The sequence below is a fragment of the Nelumbo lutea genome, chromosome 6 (genome assembly GCF_056320005.1).
Source record: "Nelumbo lutea isolate HS-2025 chromosome 6, American lotus-T2T, whole genome shotgun sequence".
NCBI lineage: Eukaryota > Viridiplantae > Streptophyta > Magnoliopsida > Proteales > Nelumbonaceae > Nelumbo > Nelumbo lutea.
The window spans coordinates 42343646-42357410 of NC_142689.1; the positions used below are offsets into that span (position 1 = coordinate 42343646).

General features: G+C 46.0%; 1 pseudogene; it reads left to right on the forward strand.

Moving 5' to 3' along the window:
- Nucleotides 1–12298: 12298 nt before the first annotated feature.
- Nucleotides 12299–13465, forward strand: LOC148848756 (brassinosteroid-responsive RING protein 1 pseudogene; annotated as a pseudogene).
- Nucleotides 13466–13765: the final 300 nt, after the last annotated feature.

Sequence of the window (13765 nt, forward strand, 5' to 3'; positions counted from 1 at the left end):
GAGGCCAGAACTGAGAGGCAAAGCCAAGCCAGTCGTCCCGAGCTCCCTTAGCAGTTCGGACGGATTACACGCCATTGAACACAAGGCGGACCGAGATCCTGATGACGATCAAGGATGCCCCTTACGTAAAGTGGCCACCTCGCCTGAAGAGCAACCCCAACGAGAGGAACAAAAATTTATATTGTAGTTTTCATAAAGATCACGGTCATAGCACCGAGCAATGTAATAATCTCCACGATGAGATAGAAGGACTCATCCGTTGCGGGTACTTAAGAAATTTTGTACATTATGACAATAGTAATAAAGCAGGCTGGCAAGGGGAACACGGGAAGGATGTCCCCGAGCTGATCAACAGACCGACCGAAGCCTTACAGCGACCTCCCCCAGAAGAAAGGCCAGTCCGGGGAACCATCCACGTGATAGTGGGTGGTTCGGTGGTGGCAGGATGCACTTCGGCGGCGGCAAGGACGTCAGTTCGCGAAGCAGCCCGAGAGGAGCAGAACCCTCCCAAGAGGCCGAAGAAGGAAGAACCAATCTTTTTTACAGAAGATGATGTGTGAGGTGTTCACTACCCCCACGACGACGCGCTCGTCATAAAGCTAAGGATCAGCGACTTCGAAGTCCAGCGCGTACTAGTAGACTCAGGCAGTTCGGCGGACATCCTATTTAAATCGGCGTTCGACCAATTGCAATTGCAGAAAAGCGAATTGAAACCCGCGCACACTCCTCTGGTGGGCTTCAGTGGAGAGGAAGTCAGGCCCTTGGGGAAGATAACAGTACCTGTGGAAGTCGGCACATGGCCATGCGCGGTAAGACTCAACCACAATTTTCTGGTGGTCGCGACCCCCCCATACAACGCCATAATAAGGCGACCAATTACGCATATTCTGCGTGCTGTAGTCTCCACCTATTATTTGGCAATGAAATTCCCAACGGACTTCGGTGTGGGGGTAGCGCGGGGCGACCAACTTAAGTCCTGCAAATGCTATGTCGCCGCCCTAAAGGAAAAAACCAAGGCAGTCGACGACCTCGAACTGGAGTGGCCTGCGGAGCAGGGTGAGGAACGAGTTTCGCCCATTGAGGAAACTGTCGCAGTCCCGACCTCGGCTATAGATCCAGCATGAACACTCCAGATCGGTGCCTCTGTCAACGAACCTTTGCGAACTGAACTGGTAAGTTTCTTACTCCAAAATTTAGATATTTTTGCATGGCCCATGGCAGATATGCCCGGTATTGACCCTGGCCTTATAACTCACAAGCTTAACACTGACCCTGTAGTCAGACCCATTAGACAGAAGAAACGCAACTTAGCCCCGGAGCGCTGGAGGGCGGTCGATGAAGAAGTCGAAAAGCTCCTCGCAGCGGACTTCATAAGGGAAGTTCATTACCCGAGCTGGGTAGCCAACCCAGTGCTGGTGAAAAAAGCCAACGGCAAGTGGCGCATGTGCCTCGACTACACCGACCTGAACTGAGCTTGCCCAAAAGACTGCTTCCCCTGCCCCGAATTGACCGCCTAGTGGACGCAACCTCGGGACATGAGCTTCTAAGCTTCCTGGATGCCTACTCAGGCTACAACCAGATCAAGATGGATCAGTCCGACCAAGAAAAAACCAGCTTCATTACCGAGTTCGGCCTGTACTGTTACAAGGTCATGCCCTTCGGGCTAAAGAATGCTGGTGCGACCTTTCAAAGACTTGTAAATAAACTTTTTTGGCCTTTAATTGGCACGAAAATCAAATGTCATGTAGACGACATGGTCGTCAAAACACAGTTTTCGCGAGAATTAATAAAAGAATTGGATTTTGTCTTTCAAATTCTGCGTCAATATAACATGAGAATAAACCCAAACAAGTGTGTCTTCGGTGTCACCTCGGATAAGTTTCTAGGGTACATTGTCAACCAGCGCGGTATTGAGGCCAACCCTAACAAAATAAAGGCCATCCTTGATATGAGACCACCTCGGAAAGTAAAAGAAGTTCAAAGGCTAAATGGCCGTATAGCTGCTCTGAGCCGCTTCATGTCCAAGTCGGCAGACCACTGCCTGCCTTTCTTTAAGGCAATCAAAGGCAAAGGGTTCGAATGAACCCGAGATTGCCAGCTTGTGTTCGACAAGCTAAAGACTTACCTCGCCACCGTACCAACCTTAGCCAGACCCAAGGAAGGCGAGGTCTTAGAACTGTACCTCTCGGCGAGCGACGAGGTGGTCAGTTCGGTATTAGTAAAACAAGTAGACCGGGTCCAGCGACCCATCTATTATGTTAGTAAAATCCTGCAGGGAGCATAGACGAGGTACCCGCAGATAGAGAAGATAGCCTAGGCACTGGTGATATCAGCTCGGAAACTCCGCCCGTACTTCCAAGCTCATACAGTCGTCGTCTTAACCGACAAACCCCTAAGGCAAGTCTTGCTGAAGCCCGAGGTCTCCGGTAAGCTGACGAAGTGGGCCATCGAACTCAGCGAGTACGATCTCCAGTACAAACCACGGACCGCAATTAAAGCCCAAGCTTTGGCAGATTTTATCGCCGAGTGCACTTTCAGCCACGAAGCCCAACAGGTTGAGTCCGAGGTCCCCAGTTTGGGCGAACCCGGAACTCCCGAGCCAATAGAGTCTGAACCCCGTGAAGTAGCAGCCAGTGTGGCATCTCGAACTAGCAAGGGAGCGGGGCTGGAATAGTCTTATGCAGCCTGGACTGCACAAAATTGGAATACGCACTACGCTTTGAGTTCGCGGCATCTAACAACAAGGCAGAGTACGAAGCACTGATAGCCGGGCTGAACTTAGCGCAAAAGGTAAGAACAAAGCACTTGGTCATCTGCAGCGATTCCCAGCTCGTGGTCAACCAAGTCATGGGCGAGTATGAAGCACGCGAGCTCTCTATGATCGCATACTTGGCGAAAGTAAAAGATGCCCTGCTCAACTTCCAGTCACACTTCATCAGGCAAATCCCGAGGTCAGAGAACACTGAGGCCGACGCTCTATCCCAGCTAGCCAGCACAAGTCACAACAACATGAGAACTGTGTACATAGAGAATTTACCTCGGCCTAGTATTCTCAAGGGGGCAGAGGAGATCGCTCCCATCCTCGAAGCAGAGCCGAGCTGGATCGACCCACTCGCGAGCTTCTTAATAGACGGAACCCTCCCTGCAGAACGCAATGCGACCAAGAGGGTGCAGCGCCAGACAGCCAAATACGTCATAATTGACGAACGGTTGTATCGACGGTCCTACACGCTCCCCTACTTGTGTTGCCTGCGACCTACCGAAGCCGAGTTCGTACTCCACGACACTCATGAAGGCCTATGCGGCGGGCACCTGGGTGGCAGAGCACTCGCCCAAAAAGCACTTTGACAATGATACTACTGGCCAACAATGAAGGCAGAAGCAGTCGAGCTCATAAGAAAATGCGACAAATGCCAGAAGCACACCAATATCCACCATCAGCCTGCTTCCAACCTCAAATACCTCGCCAGCCTGTGGCCCTTTGCACAATGGGGCATCGACCTCCTGGGGCCATTCCCGCCAACAACAAGAGGGAGAAAATTCCTAGTTGTGGCAGTGGATTACTTCATGAAGTGGATAGAAGCCGAACCTCTAGCAATAGTTATGGCCCGAAACATACAGAACTTCTTTTGGAAGAACATAGTATGTCGTTTCGGGTTACCTCGGGTACTAATTTCCGACAACGGCAAGCAGTTCGAGGATATAAAGTTCCAAGAGTGGTGCCAGAACATGGGGATTCGGTAGAACTTCACATCAGTCGCGCACCCGCAGGCAAACGGTCAGACGGAAGTTATGAATAGAGCCATCCTACGCGGACTAAAAGCATGTCTAGATCGAGCTAAGGGATTGTGGGCCGAAGAGCTTCCAAACGTTTTATGGGCGAACCGAACTACAGAAAAAAGCGCCACGGGAAAACCCCCCTTCAACCTCACCTACGACACTGAAGCAATGATCTCGGTGGAAATCGAAGTACCAACATTGCGACTACAAACATACGATGATCGGACAAACGGAGATGAGTTATGGACCAACCTTGACTTACTGGATGAGGTAAGGGACCTCGCGCACATCCGGACAGCGGCCTATCAGCAGCAGGTAGCTCGCTACTACAATGGCAGAGTAAAGCAGCGAAGCTTCCAGGTCGTCGACCTGGTCCTTCATAAGATTATTGTGCCCGAACCCAGCGTAGGAAAACTTGGACCAAACTGGGAAGGGCCCTATAAAGTAAAGAGAGCGCTCGGGGGGCATACGAGCTCGAAACCTTAGAAGGCAAACAAGTACCTCGAACGTGGAGCGTTGTGAACTTAAGGCGATACTACCTATAAACCGCCAAGCGGAGTGGATAAAATCGCTTCAAGGGCCTAAGGGCCATGATGCAGAGCCAAGAGGAGCCTTAGCATAAGCAAGCAAAGAAAAGTCGAGCATATTATCAGTTCGGCAAAAATAATCAGTTCGCTACAAAATCCTTAGCACCGAAACAGGTCGCGTAAGTACAATAACCCAGACGAGAGTGGCATATGATCAGATCGACAAAGAATCAATTTGGGAAAAAGAACACTTAGGCAAAAAGATTGTCTATTCCATTGCAAGAAACAGTACATTGGCCATCATAAGGCACTTTAAAAATATATATATATCTTCACATGCCCGGAGCTACTTCTTTGCCATCAGAAGGCACTTCAACAACACCTGAAGGCCCTGCCTCTCCTTCAGAATCCGGCTCGCCATCGACAACATTTGCCATCTCCTGAGTTATACGCGAAGTGGATATGGCACTAACATCGAGGTCGGGGTATGTATTCCGGATCATCCACCGGCTCAACTTGAACCCCCTTCTATAAGAATCTACCATCTGATCGTCAAAACGCGGAGAGGCAATATAGTCTTCAACGGCCTTCTTCTTGGCATCTTCAATGCCTTGGGAAAAAATCTGCGTTTTCTCCCTGATGTCCTCCTGAAGATATTCGACTTGATGTTGCAAGTCCAACCTCAAGTCTGCCATGTGTTTGGCGACTACCCCCATGGCCTCGGCATCATGCTGAGACATCGCCTGCCTGGCCATGGCGATGTGAGCAGCTTCTTCGGTAGCATAAGCGGCCGCTTCAGCAGCTTGGGTATTCACCTCGGCAGCACGGAAAGCCTCTTCAGCAACATGGGCGGCAGCCTCAGCAGCTCGCGCCTCTCCACTTGGGCTGCTAAGGCATGAATTGAAGAATTCACATACCAAAAGAAACAAGTGAGCAACAACAGCAAAAGCGATAGAAAATGAAGGCAGACGGAATCTAACTTACCACCATAGCGTGTGTTACGGCGCGGCAGGCGACCTGATTCAAAGGAAGATCGGTCCACGCCACGATCTCCTCGGGGAAAGTAGCCTCCCTACTCTTCTGAAGAGCGTAGTTCGGCGTAAACACGCTCCTGAACTCCCCTTGAGCTCCCAAGCCCGAGGGCCCAGCTCGCATATGAGCGGACCCAGAGTGAGTAGGAGCACTGGAGTATGCAGGAGCACCCAGGCTCCCTGTGCAGATCCTCCAGCGTGTGGCCTGGAACTTGAGGCTCCTCATCCGGGGCAGCTCGGTACGAGTTCGCTTGGCGACCCGCTTCCTCCTCTTCATACCCTGGAACAGGTGCCCCCCGCGAGTTCTCTCTGCATCCATCACAACTGTAGAAATGAGTTCGACATCAGAAAAAATGAAGGAACAAAGCAATCAAGAAAACACAGAACTATAAACCTACCCAAACTCAGGCCGGCCACAATAAGCTTGGCCTCCGTCAAGTACTCATGGCACTTCAAACCTTGTCGTGCCCATTGTCGGAGGCCCTTCACCGTCTCTTTGTCGAGAGTGACACCAGAATCAGGAGCGGCCTCACCCCACCCAGTCTGAAAGGGCCATCCTTGTGCACTTTGCACACCAAAGTAGTCTCGCTTCCACGCACGTCTTTCCCCAGGAAGAGAACTCGCTTGCTTCTTGAGCATCAAGATAGAGGAGAAAATCTCCAAGTCTAAAGGGAAGTTCTGTTCACAAAAGAGGGAGACTGTCCCCACCAGGTTTCGAATAGAGTTCGGATGAAGCTGGCCAATGGTGACACCGAAGTGGTTTATGACTTCGACGAGAAGGGGTGGAAAGGCAGTCGCAACCCCGCAGCGAGCTACTCTCGAAAAATCACGATCTCATCCGGACCGTGTTCCCAAGGAAAGCTACCCGAAGGAATGAAATACGTATACCCCCAGGCAGATTGTAAGACATAAGTATAGATTGAAGCCCCTCGGGCATCATAGTCGAGGGACCAAACCTGTCTAGCATCCGACTTCGACGAGAGGTGGACGCCAAACTGCCTGAAGCGGCGCGGCCTACGGGTTCATAGTCATCCTCGAGTTCCACCTCAGGATCACTGAGGCAGTCGGAGGATACGACTCAGTTTATGGAACCTACGTCAATCCTACTTGAAGAGTCGTCTAAGCTATCAAAGCTAGACATCGAGGAAAGGAGGTGGATTCAGGAAGGTACTCACCGGAAGAAAGTTTTGAAGGCTCCGGAGACGAGAACAAGCCAAAAACTTTGAAGGCTAAGTAACCAGCCAAGATGCGAGCTGAAAAACCTGGACGCGAGTTGGAAAGTTGGATGCGAGCTCAAGAGGCAAACCGCAAAAGTGACAAATCGACTGGGGTCCCCCACTATTTATAGCTACAATAACCAAGAACCGACCATGTAGATCAAAGACTATCCGACGACCCACATTCGCGCTGACCGCACGTCCCCTAAGTTCGAGACGTGATTGGCGCACGTCTTTCTGAAAAGAACGAAACGTCAGCGCACGTCTTTTTGAAACCGACGTCGCATCGGCGCATGTCTTTTTGAAACTGACCGCGCTGCACATCTCCCTGTAACTGACAAAACCGCCAGCGCACGTCCCTTCAGAATGACAATGGCGCGTTTTTTTCAAATTTAAATGACCCACTGTCACGTCCTAGCAGCACGAATTTTTGAAATTTAAACGCACGCTATCACGACCGTCAACATTTATGAGCAGTAGGCACGCTTCCCGCCTTCTCGGAACCGAAGAACCCTAGCAAAAGCAACTCGTGCAGTCAAGATTCGAAGAACGAGACAAATCCACCTACCACCTCGCAAAACTCCCCGCACCAGGGCAAGACCCTTGGCGCAAGGAGTGGGGGCAATTGATGAAGGAAGATTTGGCCCGACCTCACAGTTATGCGACACATGGCAAAAGCAACAGCTCGACACAAAAGCAAGCCTGGTGCAAGCACCAAGGGGAGAAACTAGCGGCCCGAACTCCCTACTAGGGGCCCGAACTCACCCTTGGTCCCAAACCAGAAAGTAATCCGAACTGGCCCGCCTTGCAACAGTTCAAAACATACTTCGCCGAATTGGCTTGCCTTGTAACAGTTCGGGATACACCCCGCCGAACTGGCCTGCCTTGTAATAGCTCGGGATACCCCTCGCTGAACTGACCGGCCCTATACATACCTCCGAACTCAAGACTTCGCCTTGCTCACCACTCCACTACATCACCTTCAGGGCACCAAAACCAAACAAAACGTACTATGCCTGACACTGAGGAAGTCTTTACCCGAGGGCGCCACACCTGACTAACTTGGGATCTGACGCTTGACGGCCGCACTCTAAACGGCCACCTGCCACCGCCTCCTGACACCGCCATCTCTAGTTAGAGAGACGGTTAGGCAGTGACGGTTCTGTCCCAACAGAAAGGACGACAGCCGAATTGACAGACGCAAGGGTAATCATACCCGACCTGACAAGGGCTTCGGAGCGAGTGCGCGAAGTGATTATAAAAGCCCCCTGCCCCCAACAAACAAGGTATGTGAACTTTGCGCTATCTGGTCTACACTTTGCCTTTGAGAGATTACTGACTTGAGCTTCGGAGTTATCATATCGGGTTCCCCCCGGAGTTCTCTCATCTTTCCCGTTTTAGGCTCCCCGACGCTCCAGCTCAGAGGCGAATTCGTTGACAGCTAAAGACCGGTCGGATTGCGCTCCATCACCATTACTCAGCAAGGTCATGTTTGATTCACTCTGCACCTTTTTTTCTTTTTTTAGTTCTTGCTCATTCAAGGCAAAAGTGGGCAAGAATGAATATCATACGAACGTTTGGTTATAAAATTCTTATCATGGGGCTTGTTCTTTTCAGAATGAAAAATCAATCCATAACATAAAAATTGAGGCATCCTGTGGCATGAAAAATAATCATACCCCATATTGTTCATTTTCATTCTTTAAACAAACTCTATGCTAACGGTCATTAATTACCGCCCTAGGTAAACAAAACCACCATTGTTAATGTTAATTGGTGGACTGTTGTGAAAATTTATGCCAAAGGGCATTCATCACTGACCATCCACCGGTAAACATCTATGCGACGATTTTGGAGACCTAGGTTGGCGGTTTATGACCATTAACACAGTTTTGTTTAAGAATGAAAATAAGTAACATAGGGAATCAACCAGTTTAAAAAGAAATCATTTTTAAGATAAAAATGTTTTGTTCATATCAATATTTTCTCATTCTACCCATTTTTATCCATTCTTGTCCATTTTAGAATTTCATGTTGGGTAAGAATAAGAAAGAATGATAGTTGAACCAAACATGGCCTAAATAGCTTTAGAATTAGATAATGGCTGAACTAACTGAAATACTGAATCAAGCAAATATTTTCGGTATTTCATATTTAGATCTTACTAGTAACTGCCAATTTTGGATGATGATGATGATGAATAAATAAATAATATGTTTTTAAAATTTTTTACATTTTTTTATATTTATATGTTTATATTAACTATTTTTATTTGTCACACTTAATTTTGTTTAATATGATTAATATATGATATTAGAGATGTGTACAAATGTTTTCTACTAATATATGATATTAGAGATGTGTACAAAAATTCTTATTTAATTAAGACACTTAGGGTTGGCACATTTGACCCAAAAGGTATTATTGACTAGTGGTGCAACTTGGGCGGGCCCAGCCTGACCCTGAACCGGCCCAACCTGGAATTTTACACAGGTCGGGCTTGGATTTTCGGTCATCGAACTGGGCTTGGGCCCTAGAAGTTGGGCTTTTTTATTTTTTGGGCCAGGCTCAAGCCTAGCCCTTAGGTAGCCCAAACCTTGCCCGAGCCCGACCCAATTATATACATTTATACATACATATGAGTATATGTAAATGTTGCATACATATATATATATATATATATATATATATATATATATATATATATATATATACATATTTGTATAGATATTTTGCATAGATATTTACATACATACTTAAATATATGTATATATATTTTGCGTAAATACATTTATAAATGTATAATTTTAGAATGGGTTCATTGACCAACCCGAGCCCAGCCCAGGCTCGAGCCCAATTTGAGTGCATCAAATTACAGGGTGACTTGGGCTCAGATTGGGAAAATTGGGCTTGACCTCAGGCTTGGGCCTTAAGCCCAAATTTTAGGTCCAGGTTGACCATAAACCCAACCCAACCTGCCCAACTTGCACCCCTATTATTGACTCACTACCAAATAGAAAAACAAATTCATTTTTTAAATTGGTTTTAAATATATTTTATTTATATTATCAATAAAAATAATTATTTTGTATCAAACTTATTTTTATTTAATATGATTAATTATAATATAAAATTCGATGAAAGAATGAAAGTTAATTTCCTAAAATTACTTTTTTGTCATTACAATTAGAGAAAGGCTAATGATAAGGGTCGAATTGACCCCCAACGGGATGTTGACACATGGTGACACCGGAAGCCTTGGCTTCAGCTCGGATGTTCCTTTCAGCGGTTTTGGCCTGAGGTTCCTCAACAATGCTTGAATAAGGCCTAGCCTGGTATCCCAGTTGAGTTGAATGCATCAAGAAGCACATTTTACTGAGCAAGTCCAACATCAAAAGAAATACACTCGATCTGCACCACATGTAATTAATGACAACCACCTAAGGATGCAATCATCCAATTTGTCCACTCTGTTAGATAGTGGGTATTGAGCTTTCTCCACATACACTTGAACATGTCATTCGAACTATCTACACGTGTTTCATAAGATTCATCGCCCATCATCACCACCGACTCCTTATGTTGCCATAATCTATATAAAGGTAAATTCTAAAGCTTGATAGGTAAATTGCATTTATTACCTTTCATTTATATCGAAAAACTAGATAGATAAATTGCCAAATCCAAGCTAGGATATTACTTGTGCTATCTTGGGCTCTCTTACTTAGTTCTACCTCGCAGGTTTTCACCTCTAATTCAGACCGTCATAATCGGAGAAACCCTACAAACTCAGTATCCTTATTTAATAACTTTAGCATCTATTTCGCATCGATGCCGTTGCTCTAAAAAATGATGATACATCAATATGACGGTGAAAAAAATGGTGTTCTAGGAAACATCTATTTGTTTGAAATTGTTTTTTCATAAAATATGATATTCTAAGTCACGCCTTGAAAATCAGGAATGTGTAGCTTAGAGCAACGCCGAATTTAGTATTTTCTGCAACTGTAACTTGTTGCCAATAGGGACAAGAGGTGACAGTGACAAGGACATAACATGGCACTAGATAATAGGTATCAGTGCTAAAAATGTTTCTTGAAGCATCAGTACCAAACTAAAAACGTTGTTGTTACTCTAGAAAACGTCCTACCTAACAACAACATTTCCAAACAAAAAATAAAGACATTGCTTTCTCATAAAACGGTACTTCCAACCCACACAACAACAGAAAATAGTATTGTATCCACAGCATCGATGCCATGCATATACTTAATGATCAACAGCTAGACTTGTTCATGAGCCAGGCCGGGCCGGGCTCGGGCCACACTTTCACTTGTCATTAAGGGAAATATGCTAAGCCCGAGCCCGAGCCCGAGCCCAAGCCCAAAGCCCGACCTAATAAAAAAAAACAATTTTCCCTATTCAAATTAGAATTAAAAATTCAGATAGTTTTTTTTTCCTATTTAAATGGACAATGGGCCTACAATATGGTTTTTTCCCCTCTTTTATATTTTAAAACATAGTTTTACATTCTTAAATAAAAAAAATTATTCAAATGGACATAATCACATTACTCACTTTAAGTCAAATATTAGGCCGGACCGGGTTGAGCTATTTTGACAAAACCTGAGCCCGTCTCGAATATATTGCGGGCCAGGCTTTTTGGCCCGAATTTAAGCCCATTGGCCTATGACTATATTCAAGCCCGTTCGGGGGCCGGGCTGGCCCGTCGGGCCACCCGACCCATGAACAAGTCTATCTATAGCTAAATTCATAAATTGCCAGATTTTAGTAAAGCAAAAAATTCAGCACTCTCATTCACACGCGCTTATTCAAGTGATGTTACGCCACCTATCCTAAAATGAGGGACTAGAGGTGTAAAACGGGCCATGCCGCCCTCTCCAGGGATAACTTGGGGGGTTAGCCCGGCATGGCCCATGACCCAAGCCTGTGTCATGCCATGGTCCAAGCTGGCCCGTGGGTTGAGCCTTGGGCCAAGCCAGGCCGTGCACGGGGCCAAAGCTATTTATTTAAAATAATTGACAAAAAACTTAAAATTTTAATTTTATATGAATTTTGATGTATATAATTACTTATATATATAATAATTAAATAAATTAATATAATAAAATTAAAAACTTATTTATTTTATTAATATATTATATAATATATATTATTATATAATTATAATTTATATAATATAAATATATATAAAATAATATATATATGACCATGTCAGGCCCTACCGAATTGGGCTGCAGGTTGGGCCGTGCCAACGTATGAGCCTTGGGTAGTACTGCCCGTTCAATCATGCCGTACCAACCTGGCCGATGGACCTAAAACCCCAGATCTAACACGGCCGGTCCAAATTCATATCGGGCTACGGGCGATGCGACCCGATTTACACCTCTATAATGCCTATCGTCTCACGTCGGGTATTGGAGATGGAACCTTAACGATCTCCGTCTCCTAATTCTTTCGGTTAAGTGGTTATGATATGAATTGCCTTTTAAAGAGAGACGGAAATAACGGAAGTCGTTACTGTCATCTACGCTTCTACAGGTGCGGTGGCGTTATGCTTGAGCCTTTGAGGGAGAATACCAACATGAACAGACCGTGAGACCGGTGAAATAGAGGATCCGAACTATTTACGTTTATTTATTATTAATTAAAAACTCAACCTAATACAATAATAAATAATAATTGGTATATAAAAGACTGTGGAGTTAGTATATAGAGCATACACATCTCTAACTTACCTTACCTACCCTGTGTTCGGTGACTGGGTCTGTCTCTAGGGAAGAGCAGCCGAGCAGCAGCAGGAGAAGAAGAGAAGCTTCGTGACGCCAACGAGCAACGTCCCTTCGCCGTCATTCTCTCGAAAGATTGGGGACATTTCAGAAGTCCCCCTCCTTTATAACAACGCTGGATCACACCGCTTCCTTCACTCATCTCTCTTTCCCTCTCCTCTCTCTCTCTCTCTCTCTCTCTCTCTCTCCTTCTTTCCTGAAGCTTGTCAGATTTTTGTCTAGATGGTGAGCTGTATCTGTTTGTAGTATAATACATCGAGAAAGGAAGATCAACAAACCCAAAGACGAGCTTCCCTGCCTCTCTCTTTCTTCTGCTGTTTCTTTTTTCTCTCTGCCTATCTCTGTCTCTTCCGGTCTCGCTCGCTTGTTCGACATGGGCTTTCCGGTGGGTTATTCCGAGCTTTTCCTTCCAAAGCTTCTTATTCACACGCTTTCGTTTCTGGGTTTTATCAGAAAGCTCATCTCCTGGTTTTTCCGCTTTCTGGGGCTGGGGGATTTTCTCGAATCCGATATTGTTTGGCCGGACCGTCCGGCCCACGTCCCCGAATTTCATTCCGTGTCGGCCGTTCTCATCCGTGAAATCCTTCCCGTGGTCAAGTTCCAGGACCTGGTATCAAGCGACGGGGATACACCGGACAGCTGCGCCGTCTGCCTTTACGAGTTCGAGGGGAAGGAAGAAATTAGGCGGCTGACCAACTGCCGACACATTTTCCACCGGAACTGTTTGGACCGCTGGATGGATCATGACCAGAAGACTTGCCCCCTTTGTAGGACTCCATTTATACCGGACGAGATGCAGGAGGCGTTCAACGAGCGGCTTTGGGCTGCTTCTGGGGTTCCTGATTTCTATGGCGACTACTCGTACTCGTCGGTTTCCGCTTTGTAGCTCTTTCTAGGCCAGTAGGCCTCCTGGTCTCTGAAAACGAGGAAATATGGGAGGGATTTTATTTTGTTTTGTTTTGTTTTGTTTTTGATGGGTGGCAACTGAATATGTATATACGCGTACATATAGATGAACCCAAAAAAAAAAAAAGTGAAAAATGCTTAAAAAGGATTTTTGTATAGCTTTTTATGAACTTGAAATTGGGGTCTCGTAAAAATATCTCTCGTCCTTCGTTTCTTTCCTTCTTTTTCTCTTCTAGCCAGACTTCAATGGCACAAATTTCTAGTTTTGGCCGGAAACTAGTGCTACTCTGGCCGTCGGAGGGGATGCCAGATCAAAGAGCAGGGAGTGAAGAATCAGGAGAAGCACAAAATAATGAAAATGGGAGCTAAAGAGATATTTGATCTGTTTAATTTAATCCAATGGCAATAAATTGGGCCCTGTCCCCTGTTTCTGCAAATACCCTCTTTTCTTTTTTCTTGATTTGAGAACTTTTGAATGTTTCCCGAGATGGGTT